This window comes from Salvelinus fontinalis, chromosome 25 (genome assembly GCF_029448725.1).
Source record: "Salvelinus fontinalis isolate EN_2023a chromosome 25, ASM2944872v1, whole genome shotgun sequence".
Classification (NCBI taxonomy): domain Eukaryota; kingdom Metazoa; phylum Chordata; class Actinopteri; order Salmoniformes; family Salmonidae; genus Salvelinus; species Salvelinus fontinalis.
The window spans coordinates 37,061,350-37,075,799 of record NC_074689.1 but is presented as its reverse complement, the minus strand read 5'-3'; the positions used below and the strand labels follow the sequence as shown (position 1 = coordinate 37,075,799).

Below are 14,450 nucleotides of genomic sequence, written 5' to 3'. Positions count from 1 at the left end.
TTACATGAGTCATCAGGCATCCTTACATCCAGTCTGTAGCTACAGGAGTCATCAGGCATCCTTACATCCAGTCTGTAGTTACATGAGTCATCAGGCATCCTTACATCCAGTCTGTAGCTACAGGAGTCATCAGGCATCCTTACATCCAGTCTGTAGCTACAGGAGTCATCAGGCATCCTTACATCCAGTCTGTAGTTACAGGAGTCATCAGGCATCCTTACATCCAGTCTCTAGTTACAGGAGTCATCAGGCATCCTTACATCCAGTCTGTAGTTACATGAGTCCAAAGTGGTGTAGTATCTATAGAATAGGGGTGTCTCCTTTCCTTCATCACCACTGCCATTAGAAATTATGCTACTTTCAATTTCAGGTCAGTGAAGAGGAAGGAGGAGTGAAGAGGAAGGACAGGAAGCCACTCAAGACTATTGAGATGCACCCTGCTGTCTTCAATGTTAGTCTGGTTAACTAAAGCTAGAGGGAGAGCCTTCAGAAACGTAGCCAGCTTAGGACACAGACAATAAACCTGTGAAACGCACCCTGAGTGTCTCCAGCCAGCTAGGTAGCAGGACAAAGAGGAGAAGAATCAGTGGGAAAATATGTTGTTTTTAATTATCCAACGCTAGATACTTAGCAAATCCGATTGAAGATAAGAGGTTATCAGGAATGTTTTTTTAGAATCCATTTCATACAGTCTCATCTTTACCACATTCTTGCCTGGATAAGCCTTTTCTATTTCCCGTACACATGGCGGCAACTTGTTCTATAGAGAGTAGTCGTGGGTGGATGACTCTTTGATTCAATCCATTGAATATGAACCATCACAAAGAAACAATTTTTTATCCATTTTAGCCAGTTAAGAAACAACATAAGACTAAATCAAATATATTTTCAAAAGAACAGAATGGAATATTTACAGTTGAATGATGTCACAGGCCTATATGCTACATGGATGCATCATGCTAATGAAATCAATAGATACTTTAGTTCATTAAAACAGGTAACACACACTTGGGCTACTATGATCATAGTCAACACATTTTATAGTATAAAATGAAACAACAGAACACAAATAATGTTATATTATAACTTAAGTCACAGCAACATGTGGAATTGCTGTTATACAAAAACATATTTTGAAACAGAGCCCGAGGCAAACCTGTGATGTTTTGATCTCATTGCTTTCTTTCCATCACTCCACGTTGCTAGGGAGCAGGGTTTTACCTTCACTCCACGTTGCTAGGGAGCAGGGTTTTACCTTCACTCCACGTTGTTAGGGAGCAGGGTTTTACCTTCACTCCAGGTTGTTAGGGAGCAGGGTTTTACCTTCACTCCACGTTGTTAGGGAGCAGGGTTTTACCTTCACTCCACGTTGTTAGGGAGCAGGGTTTTACCTTCACTCCACATTGTTAGGGAGCAGGGTTTTACCTTCACTCCACGTTGTGGAGCAGGGTTTTACCTTCACTCCACGTTGTGGAGCAGGGTTTTACCTTCACTCCACGTTGTTAGGGAGCCACTAGGCTACCTGTACCTCTACACTCTAACCACTATGCTACCTGCCACCTCTACACTCTAACCACTAGGCTACCTGTCGCCTCTACACTCTAACCACTAGGCTACCTGCCACCTCTACACTCTAACCACTATGCTACCTGCCACCTCTACACTCTAACCACTAGGCTACCTGCCGCCTCTACACTCTAACCACTAGGCTACCTGCCGCCTCTACACTCTAACCACTAGGCTACCTGCCGCCTCTACACTCTAACCACTAGGCTACCTGCCGCCCCTACACTCTAACCACTAGGCTACCTGCCTCCTCTACACTCTAACCACTAGGCTACCTGCCACCTCTACACTCTAACCACTAGGCTACCTGCCACCTCTACACTCTAACCACTAGGCTACCTGTCACCTCTACACTCTAACCACTAGGCTACCTGCCACCTCTACACTCTAACCACTAGGCTACCTGCCACCTCTACACTCTAACCACTAGGCTACCTGTCACCTCTACACTCTAACCACTAGGCTACCTGCCACCTCTACACTTTAACCACTAGGCTACCTGCCACCTCTACACTTTAACCACTAGGCTACCTGCCACCTCTACACTCTAACCACTAGGCTATCTGCCACCTCTACACTTTAACCACTAGGCTATCTGCCACCTCTACACTTTAACCACTAGGCTACCTGCCACCTCTACACTCTAACCACTAGGCTATCTGCCACCTCTACACTCTAACCACTAGGCTATCTGCCACCTCTACACTCTAACCACTAGGCTATCTGCCACCTCTACACTCTAACCACTAGACTATCTGCCGCCCCGGATATAAAGAAAAGGCAGAAAACGTTGGTGGAAATGTCTTGGTTTGAAAGGTGCATCTTTATGTCTCCGTCTCCTGTATACCGTCTCCCTACGCCGACATACCTTTATACTGTATAGTCCCCTCTCCTCACCCAGGGTGTGCCCCAAGTGGCACCATATTCCCATAGTTCTCAGGTCAAAGTAGTGCACTATATAAGGGGAGAGACAAACCTCGGAGTTAATATCTTCAGGCCAGACAGCCAATAGAGCATCTGGTTTGGGGGTAAAAGAGTCCTCCTGACTCTGGGCGCAGAGGGTTCATGGGCACCCTGGTTATTGGCCATGGTCAAAAGTAGTACACCAACATTTTAAATAGGGTTCCCATTTGGGACACAACCTCTCTCCTCTCAGGTCCAAATCAATACTGTTTTAAATTCTTCCTATCTGACATGGACCCAAAACAGAACCAACAAGTCTCTGTGACTTGGCGCTCCCCGTTGCTCCTCCCGCCACCTCCCTCCACCCAGGACAATATTGAGCTGAAAATTAAGAAGGTATGAGGAGGGGAGAGGAAAGGGAGATAGAGGGAGGGGGAGAGAGACGGAGGGGAAAGGATAGGAGCGAAAGAGAGGCCCAACTAACCCGTGACACTCTCTCCCTCTCTCCCTCCCTCCCTCTCTCCCAAGTGGCACTGCATCTCAGTGCTAGAGGCATCACTACAGACCCTGGTTCGATTCCAGAATGTATCACAACCGGCCGCGATTGGGAGTCCTATAGGATGGCACACAATTGGCCCAGCGTCGTCCGGGTTTTGGTCGGGGGTAGGCCGTCATTGTAAATAAGAATTTGTTCTAAACTGACTTGCCTAGTTAAATAAAAGGCTAAATAAATTTAAAAAATGTCATTCCATTCCTCTCTCCCCTTTGGCTCCCCACATGGAACAGAAGAAGCCATTGGCTGCAACATTGTTCAATAAAAACCCAGCAAAACAATCTTACAGTGTAGAATACTGCGACACACAGGGCACCCTATTCCCTATGTAGTGCGCTACTTTAGACCAGAGCCCTATGGCACCCTATTACCTATGTAGTGCGCTACTTTAGACCAGAGCCCTATGGCACCCTATTCCCTATCTAGTGCACTACTTTAGACCAGAGCCCTATGGCACCCTATTCCCTATATATAGTGCACTACTTTAGACCAGAGCCCTATGGCACCCTATTCCCTATGTAGTGCACTACTTTAGACCAGAGCCCTATGGCAGCCTATTCTCTATCTAGTGCACTACTTTAGACCAGAGCCCTATCTACTCTTGACCAAAACCCATAGTGCACTATATAGGGAATAGGGTGCTATTTGGGATTACAGTAAACCCTATTTTTCTAGAAGGATCTCATGAGAGCAAGACTTCAGGGTAAACGTGTCCCCCTTCTATCTCACCAGCGTCTCATAGTTCCTGTGGATGAACGCAGGCATCTTACAGGCTAGTGGAGCTCCAAGGTGAATGGGTGTGACTCTGTAAACCTGAAGCCCACTAACCCACAGGATTACAGGCATGCTATGCTGGCACATGCCCCCCTGGCAGACTTTAGTGTTTGTCTCAAATGACACCCTATTTCCTACATACGGACCCTGGTCCAAAGTAGTGCACTACAAAGGGATGTTGAATGACTGACTGTGTTGTGGCTGTGTTGATGTTCTATGACTGTGTTGTGGCTGTGTTGTGGCTGTGTTGTGGCTGTGTTGTGGCTGTGTTGTGACTGTGTTGTGGCTGTGTTGTGGCTGTGTTGTGGCTGTGTTGTGGCTGTGTTGTGGCTGTGTTGTGACTGTGTTGTGGCTGTGTTGTGGCTGTGTTGTGGCTGTGTTGTGGCTGTGTTGTGACTGTGTTGTGACTGTGTTGTGACTGTGTTGTGGCTGTGTTGATGTTCTATGGCTGTGTTGTGACTGTGTTGTGACTGTGTTGTGGCTGTGTTGTGGCTGTGTTGTGGCTGCGTTGTGGCTGTGTTGTGACTGTGTTGTGACTGTGTTGTGACTGTGTTGATGTTCTATGACTGTGTTGTGGCTGTGTTGTGGCTGTGTTGTGGCTGTGTTGTGGCTGTGTTGTGGCTGTGTTGATGTTGTATGGCTGTGTTGTGGCTGTGTTGATGTTGTATGGCTGTGGTGTGGCCGTGTTGATGTTCTATGACTGTGTTGTGGCTGTGTTGTGGCTGTGTGTTGTTGTATGACTGTGTTGTGGCTGTGTTCTAGAGTTGTCCCTGTATGGGTTCTAGAGTTGTCCCTGTATGGGTTCTAGAGTTGTCCCTGTATGGGTTCCAGAGTTGTCCCTGTATGGGTTCCAGAGTTGTCCCTGTACGGGTTCCAGAGTTGTCCCTGTACGGGTTCTAGAGTTGTCCCTGTACGGGTTCTAGAGTTGTCCCTGTACGGGTTCTAGAGTTGTCCCTGTATGGGTTCTAGAGTTGTCCCTGTACGGGTTCTAGAATTGTCCCTGTATGGGTTCTAGAGTTGTCCCTGTATGGGTTCTAGAGTTGTCCCTGTATGGGTTCTAGAGTTGTCCCTGTATGGGTTCTAGAGTTGTCCCTGTATGGGTTCTAGAGTTGTCCCTGTATGGGTTCGAGAGTTGTCCCTGTATGGGTTCGAGAGTTGTCCCTGCATTCTGAGCACACCAGACTGAGTGGCTCCCACCAAGCTAGTGCTGTCTGCTCCTGAGACACACAGAACACAGATAGAGTACACACACAAAGCACTTAACCCCAATTGCTCAAGGGTTGCCATCAATGTCTGATCCCTTGCCCTGGGGAGACGGGATATGAACTGTCCCCACTGTCCCAGGTTGTCTCAAGGGGAGATGGGATATGAACTGTCCCCACTGTCCCAGGTTGTCTCAAGGGGAGATGGGATATGAACTGTCCCCACTGTCCCAGATTGTCTCAAGGGGAGATGGGATATGAACTGTCCCAGGTTGTCTCAAGGGGAGATGGGATATGAACTGTCCCCACTGTCCCAGGTTGTCTCAAGGGGAGACGGGATATGAACTGTCCCAGGTTGTCTCAAGGGGAGACGGGATATGAACTGTCCCAGGTTGTCTCAAGGGGAGATGGGATATGAACTGTCCCCACTGTCCCAGGTTGTCTCAAGGGGAGATGGGATATGAACTGTCCCCACTGTCCCAGGTTGTCTCAAGGGGAGATGGGATATGAACTGTCCCCACTCTCCCAGGTTGTCTCAAGGGGAGACGGGATATGAACTGTCCCCACTGTCCCAGGTTGTCTCAAGGGGAGATGGGATATGAACTGTCCCCACTCTCCCAGGTTGTCTCAAGGGGAGACGGGATATGAACTGTCCCCACTGTCCCAGGTTGTCTCAAGGGGAGATGGGATATGAACTGTCCCAGGTTGTCTCAAGGGGAGATGGGATATGAACTGTCCCCACTCTCCCAGGTTGTCTCAAGGGGAGATGGGATATGAACTGTCCCAGGTTGTCTCAAGGGGAGATGGGATATGAACTGTCCCAGGTTGTCTCAAGGGGAGACGGGATATGAACTGTCCCAGATTGTCTCAAGGGGAGATGGGATATGAACTGTCCCAGATTGTCTCAAGGGGAGACGGGATATGAACTGTCCCCACTCTCCCAGGTTGTCTCAAGGGGAGATGGGATATGAACTGTCCCCACTGTCCCAGATTGTCTCAAGGGGAGATGGGATATGAACTGTCCCCACTGTCCCAGATTGTCTCAAGGGGAGATGGGATATGAACTGTCCCCACTGTCCCAGGTTGTCTCAAGGGGAGACGGGATATGAACTGTCCCCACTGTCCCAGGTTGTCTCAAGGGGAGATGGGATATGAACTGTCCCAGGTTGTCTCAAGGGGAGATGGGATATGAACTGTCCCAGGTTGTCTCAAGGGGAGACGGGATATGAACTGTCCCAGGTTGTCTCAAGGGGAGACGGGATATGAACTGTCCCAGGTTGTCTCAAGGGGAGAGGGGATATGAACTGTCCCAGGTTGTCTCAAGGGGAGACGGGATATGAACTGTCCCAGGTTGTCTCAAGGGGAGACGGGATATGAACTGTCCCCACTCTCCCAGGTTGTCTCAAGGGGAGATGGGATATGAACTGTTCCCACTGTCCCAGGTTGTCTCAAGGGGAGATGGGATATGAACTGTCCCCACTCTCCCAGGTTGTCTCAAGGGGAGATGGGATATGAACTGTCCCCACTCTCCCAGGTTGTCTCAAGGAGAGATGGGATATGAACTGTCCCCACTCTCCCAGGTTGTCTCAAGGGGAGATGGGATATGAACTGTCCCAGGTTGTCTCAAGGGGAGATGGGATATGAACTGTCCCCACTCTCCCAGGTTGTCTCAAGGGGAGATGGGATATGAACTGTCCCCACTCTCCCAGGTTGTCTCAAGGGGAGTTGGTATATTAAAAACACATTTTCATTTCACACCACACTTGACTGTGTGTGACTGTGTGTGTGTGTGACTGTGTGTGACTGCCTGACTGTGTGTGACTGTGTGTGACTGTCTGCCTGTGTGTGACTGTGTGTGACTGTTCCTCTGACCAGGGCCCATACAGCTATGGGGAAATGGTGTACTTTGGGACACATCCATGGTCTCATCTACAGAGGAACGGTCCTGGCTGTATTAGAGACACTATGGGACCTGGCTGTATTAGAGACACTATGGGTCCTGGCTGTATTAGAGACACTATGGGTCCTGGCTGTATTAGAGACACTATGGGTCCTGGCTGTATTAGAGACACTATGGGTCCTGGCTGTATTAGAGACCCTATGGGTCCTGGCTGTATTAGAGACCCTATGAGACCTGGCTGTATTAGAGACACTATGGGTCCTGGCTGTATTAGAGACACTATGGGTCCTGGCTGTATTAGAGACACTATGGGTCCTGGCTGTATTAGAGACACTATGGGTCCTGGACAGAGGAACAGTCCTGGCTGTATTAGAGACACTATGGGTCCTGGCTGTATTAGAGACCCTATGGGTCCTGGACAGAGGAACAGTCCTGGCTGTATTAGAGACACTATGGGACCTGGCTGTATTAGAGACACTATGGGTCCTGGACAGAGGAACAGTCCTGGCTGTATTAGAGACACTATGAGTCCTGGCTGTATTAGAGACACTATGGGTCCTGGTCAGAGGAACGGTCCTGGCTGTATTAGAGACACTATGGGTCCTGGTCAGAGGAACAGTCCTGGCTGTATTAGAGACACTATGGGTCCTGGACAGAGGAACAGTCCTGGCTGTATTAGAGACACTATGGGTCCTGGTCAGAGGAACAGTCCTGGCTGTATTAGAGACACTATGGGTCCTGGACAGAGGAACAGACCTGGCTGTATTAGAGACAGTATGGGTCCTGGCTGTATTAGAGACACTATGGGTCCTGGCTGTATTAGAGACACTATGGGTCCTGGCTGTATTAGAGACACTATGGGTCCTGGACAGAGGAACAGTCCTGGCTGTATTAGAGACACTATGGGTCCTGGCTGTATTAGAGACACTATGGGTCCTGGCTGTATTAGAGACACTATGGGTCCTGGCTGTATTAGAGACACTATGGGTCCTGGCTGTATTAGAGACACTATGGGTCCTGGCTGTATTAGAGACACTATGGGTCCTGGACAGAGGAACAGTCCTGGCTGTATTAGAGACACTATGGGTCCTGGCTGTATTAGAGACACTATGGGTCCTGGCTGTATTAGAGACACTATGGGTCCTGGCTGTATTAGAGACACTATGGGTCCTGGCTGTATTAGAGACACTATGGGTCCTGGCTGTATTAGAGACACTATGGGTCCTGGCTGTATTAGAGACACTATGGGTCCTGGCTGTATTAGAGACACTATGGGTCCTGGCTGTATTAGAGACACTATGGGTCCTGGACAGAGGAACAGTCCTGGCTGTATTAGAGACACTATGGGTCCTGGCTGTATTAGAGACACTATGGGTCCTGGCTGTATTAGAGACACTATGGGTCCTGGCTGTATTAGAGACACTATGGGTCCTGGCTGTATTAGAGACACTATGGGTCCTGGCTGTATTAGAGACACTATGGGTCCTGGACAGAGGAACAGTCCTGGCTGTATTAGAGACACTATGGGTCCTGGTCAGAGGAACAGTCCTGGCTGTATTAGAGACACTATGGGTCCTGGCTGTATTAGAGACACTATGGGTCCTGGACAGAGGAACGGTCCTGGCTGTATTAGAGACACTATGGGTCCTGGCTGTATTAGAGACACTATGGGTCCTGGACAGAGGAACAGTCCTGGCTGTATTAGAGACACTAAGAGTCCTGGCTGTATTAGAGACACTATGGGTCCTGGTCAGAGGAACGGTCCTGGCTGTATTAGAGACACTATGGGTCCTGGACAGAGGAACAGTCCTGGCTGTATTAGAGACACTATGGGTCCTGGACAAAGGAACAGTCCTGGCTGTATTAGAGACACTATGGGTCCTGGACAGAGGAACAGACCTGGCTGTATTAGAGACACTATGGGTCCTGGCTGTATTAGAGACACTATGGGTCCTGGCTGTATTAGAGACACTATGGATCCTGGACAGAGGAACAGTCCTGGCTGTATTAGAGACACTATGGGTCCTGGCTGTATTAGAGACACTATGGGTCCTGGCTGTATTAGAGACACTATGGGTCCTGGCTGTATTAGAGACACTATGGGTCCTGGCTGTATTAGAGACACTATGGGTCCTGGCTGTATTAGAGACACTATGGGTCCTGGCTGTATTAGAGACACTATGGGTCCTGGCTGTATTAGAGACACTATGGGTCCTGGCTGTATTAGAGACACTATGGGTCCTGGCTGTATTAGAGACACTATGGGTCCTGGCTGTATTAGAGACACTATGGGTCTTGGCTGTATTAGAGACACTATGGGTCCTGGACAGAGGAACAGTCCTTTAAACAGTTAAATAACTCATTGCCCTTTATGGTTGTGAGGTCTGGGGTCCGCTCACCAACCAATAATTTACAAAATTAGACAAACACCAAATTGTCAGAATTCTGCAAAAATATCCTCTGTGTACAACGTAAAACACCAAATAATGCATGAAGAGCAGAATTAGGCCAATGCCCGCTAATTATCAAAATCCAGACAGGCTATGTGCACACTGCCCACAAAATGAGGTGGAAACTGAGCTGCACTTCCTAACCTCCTGCCCAATGTATGACCATATTAGAGACACATATTTCCCTCAGATTACACAGATCCACAAAGAATTAGAAAACAAATCCAATTTTGATAAACTCCCATATCTACTGGGTGAAATTCCACAGTGTGCCATCACAGCAGCAAGATTTGTGACCTGTTGCCACAAGAAAAGGGCAACCAGTGAAGAACAAACACCATTGTAAATACAACCCATATTTATGGTTATTTATTTTCCCTTGTGTACTTTAACTATTAGTACATTGCTACAACACTGTATATATATAATATGACATTTGTAATGTCTTTGTTTTGAAACTTCTGTATGTGTAATGTTTACTGTTAATTTGTATTGTTTGTTACACTTTTGTGTATTGTCTACCTCACTTGCTTTGGCAATGTTAACACATGTTTCCCATGCCAATAAAGCCCCTTGAATTCAATTGAGAGACAGAGAGAGACACACAAGTATCACCCTCCCATGAACAGTAGTAATCTGAATGGTACCTTAGAAGCCGTAGTGTCTTGCCACAAAGCCTGTTTTAACACGGAAAGCGCAAAAAGGAAGTCCTCCTCGAACACTTCGGTTACAGACCACTGTTCTTGACCCCATATCTCTGGGTGAGAACTCAGCACCTATCCCTTTCCCTCTGATTGGTGTGACTGAGACCTTGGTGGCATGATGTCGGTGGTGTGTAGCAGGGTGGTGGGATTCTGCCAATGTGCACCATAGTGTATTGTACTAGTAGGGACCTCACACAGACGGCAGACGGCATGACTGATGTGTTTTTTTGAAAAACAAGTCGACATACTTATTTTATTATTATTTGACCTCATCCTACTTGTTTCAGTGTGTGTGTTGACCGTGTTTCCTGAGGTCAGAAGGGGAGACAGTCCTGTTACATCACTTGACTACATTCCACTGTGGGCTCAGTTGGAAGGCATCTGAGAACACACACACACACACACACACACACACACCTCTCTGCCTAGGCTGCGTTGCCCACACCCTGCTAAATAGATCTGCATCATTTCAGTAGGATACTTCCTCTTACGTACGTTTGCTTTCACTCTTAAGCTTCCCGTAAGCTTCCCGTCAGCTTCCCGTCAGCTTCCCGTAAGTTTCCCGTCAGCTTCCCGTCAGCTTCCCGTCAGCTTCCCGTCAGCTTCCCGTAAGCTTCCCGTAAGCTTCCCGTAAGCTTCCCAGTCTAAACAGTTTACGCATTTATTATGACAACATTGTGACGTTTTATGTTCGTTTTGGCGTTCGGCAGCGTTTTTCCGGCTGTTCGAGCATCAGCATTTCCCCCCCCCCCCCTCTTAAGGCAGGTCGAAGTTCAGTAGCCGAAGTCTACGCCCCTTTATCTGTGATTGGTCAACAGCAGGAATTATTCAATGTAGTGTTTGTCATTCAACCAGACGACTAGTTTTCAAACAAATCTTTTCACTTGAGAAATACTTCACCAAACATCTTAAAGATGTAAACGACTAACCCCTCTCCAAAAACATCAAAATATATCTTCGATTAATTCAGACTATTTTGAGGAAGTGTATATTGGATAATTGCTGCCACGGCATCTCAAGAGGGACAAACCGTAATATTGCTGCTTTTTTTTTTTTTTTCTCCTTCAAGTTTTTCTAACCAAAAGGTCTTATGGGAGTGTGGAGCCACAGACATCTGCTCCGCCAAGTTCTGCGACGAGCGAACCTAGTATGCAGACACCTTTAGTGGCCTTTATCTACAAAACCTCTGAGTACGAGTGCTGATCCAGGATCAGATCCCCCCCCCCCACCCCCACCCCCATGTCCATGTAATCTTATTCACTATGTAAAAAGGAACAACTGTTCCTAGATCAGTTGTCCAACTCTGAAACATTCTGTTTTCTTTCTTACTGTTTTCCTAGAAGCAGCTCTCAGCTCTGTGGGTGTTTTTTAGGAGGAAAATGTATTTTATATAACAATATGCTAATTCAGCGATATGATAATTGAAAGTCTAATTAGTTTGGCGTTTGGTAATTAAAAAGGTGTTGTGCCCGTTAGATCTAATAGGCGAATCAGGTCTCCCCAGAGAGAGGTCTCGTAGACCCCTATCAGGCTACAGTAGGTACCAACCTGCACACGACTTCTGCTCTTAACATGGAATAGATTTCATTATTATTGAGATGTAATGCTCAATTTGAATAAAGTTTTAAGTTTGATCATGTCTTTGACTTTCACCACACTTGAACACTAGAATCTGATTATCAACTTCTTTATATTTACATTTAAAATACTGCAGGTATGCAAGACAGGCATAAGTCAATTTAAAAATGGGGCCAACAACACAATTTAAGTATGCAATGTCAGTGGAAGCATGGTCATTGGTTTAGGACACTGAATGACCAATGAGCTTCCAGTCATACCATTTGTAGGCACTTAGATTATGCTAGGGATTATCCTGGGGGTCAAAAGTTCAAATGTAATAGCATAGCACATTTGGTAAAGCTCAGAAAAAGGGGGCCCGTCCCAAACTATACCCTATTCCTTATATAGTACACTACGTTTAGTGCATTAGTAGTGCACTACGTAGGGAATATTGAGCCATTTGAGACGCAGAGAGAGAGAGATGCTGATAGGTTCATGGCTGTTGAGTGACCTTTCCTTACTGGAGTGTCAATGGATCCCATAGAGGTCGAGATTGGAGAACTACGACCCTGGTGTTAGCCATCAGGCATCAGCCGTTGACCACATGCTTCTTTTGAAAACTAAATGAAAGCTACTCCGGGTGCCCGTGTTATGCTCGCGTTGTGTCACGTCCAATGGCAGCGGACCAACTTAAAGAATCGCCAAGGTAAAATTATTATAGGCCGACGCACGTTTATTCTATCTTGTGAATTGGTTAATTTTGGTTGTATATGTCCTCCACTATGTATATATATATATTATGTATATGTCCTCCACTATGTATATATATATTATGTATATGTCCTCCACTATGTATATATATATTATGTATATGTCCTCCACTATGTATATATATATTATGTATATGTCCTCCACTATATATATATATATTATGTATATGTCCTCCACTATATATATATATATTATGTATATGTCCTCCACTATGTATATATATTATGTATATGTCCTCCACTATGTATATATATTATATATATGTCCTCCACTATGTATATATATTATGTATATGTCCTCCACTATGTATATATATTATGTATATGTCCTCCACTATGTATATATATTATGTATATGTCCTCCAAAATGTATATATATTATGTATATGTCCTCCACTATGTATATATATTATGTATATGTCCTCCACTATGTATATATATATTATGTATATGTCCTCCACTATGTATATATATATTATGTATATGTCCTCCACTATGTATATATATATTATGTATATGTCCTCCACTATGTATATATATTATGTATATGTCCTCCACTATGTATATATATTATGTATATGTCCTCCACTATGTATATATATTATGTATATGTCCTCCACTATGTATATATATATTATGTATATGTCCTCCACTATGTATATATATTATGTATATGTCCTCCACTATGTATATATATTATATATATGTCCTCCACTATGTATATATATTATGTATATGTCCTCCACTATGTATATATATTATGTATATGTCCTCCACTATGTATATATATTATGTATATGTCCTCCACTATGTATATATATTATGTATATGTCCTCCAAAATGTATATATATTATGTATATGTCCTCCACTATGTATATATATTATGTATATGTCCTCCACTATGTATATATATATTATGTATATGTCCTCCACTATGTATATATATATTATGTATATGTCCTCCACTATGTATATATATATTATGTATATGTCCTCCACTATGTATATATATTATGTATATGTCCTCCACTATGTATATATATTATGTATATGTCCTCCACTATGTATATATATTATGTATATGTCCTCCACTATGTATATATATTATGTATATGTCCTCCACTATGTATATATATTATGTATATGTCCTCCACTATGTATATATATTATGTATATGTCCTCCACTATGTATATATATTATGTATATGTCCTCCAAAATGTATATATATTATGTATATGTCCTCCACTATGTATATATATTATGTATATGTCCTCCACTATGTATATATATATATATATATATTATGTATATGTCCTCCACTATGTATATATATTATGTATATGTCCTCCACTATGTATATATATTATGTATATGTCCTCCACTATGTATATATATTATGTATATGTCCTCCAATATGTATATATATTATGTATATGTCCTCCACTATGTATATATATTATGTATATGTCCTCCACTATGTATATATATTATGTATATGTCCTCCACTATGTATATATATTATGTATATGTCCTCCACTATGTATATGTCCTCCACTATGTATATATATATTATGTATATGTCCTCCACTATGTATATATATTATGTATATGTCCTCCACTATGTATATATATTATGTATATGTCCTCCACTATATATATATATTATGTATATGTCCTCCACTATGTATATATATTATGTATATGTCCTCCACTATGTATATGTCCTCCACTATGTATATATATTATGTATATGTCCTCCACTATGTATATATATTATGTATATGTCCTCCACTATGTATATATATTATGTATATGTCCTCCACTATATATATATATTATGTATATGTCCTCCACTATGTATATATATTATGTATATGTCCTCCACTATGTATATGTCCTCCACTATGTATATATATTATGTATATGTCCTCCACTATGTATATATATTATGTATATGTCCTTCACTATGTATATATATTATGTATATGTCCTCCACTATATATATATATTATGTATATGTCCTCCACTATGTATATATATTATGTATATGTCCTCCACTATGTATA

At 44.0% G+C, this 14,450-nt stretch overlaps 1 protein-coding gene across 1 annotated transcript in view; it reads right to left on the bottom strand.

Annotated features, from left to right (window-relative positions):
* LOC129823252 (nuclear receptor coactivator 2-like) overlaps window positions 1-10,928 on the bottom strand; it is a gene marked incomplete in the record, with an annotated part of 177,467 nt that extends 166,539 nt beyond the window's left edge. Inside the window, 1 exon segment of the mRNA XM_055882158.1 lies at window positions 10,548-10,928.
* Window positions 10,929-14,450: the final 3,522 nt, after the last annotated feature.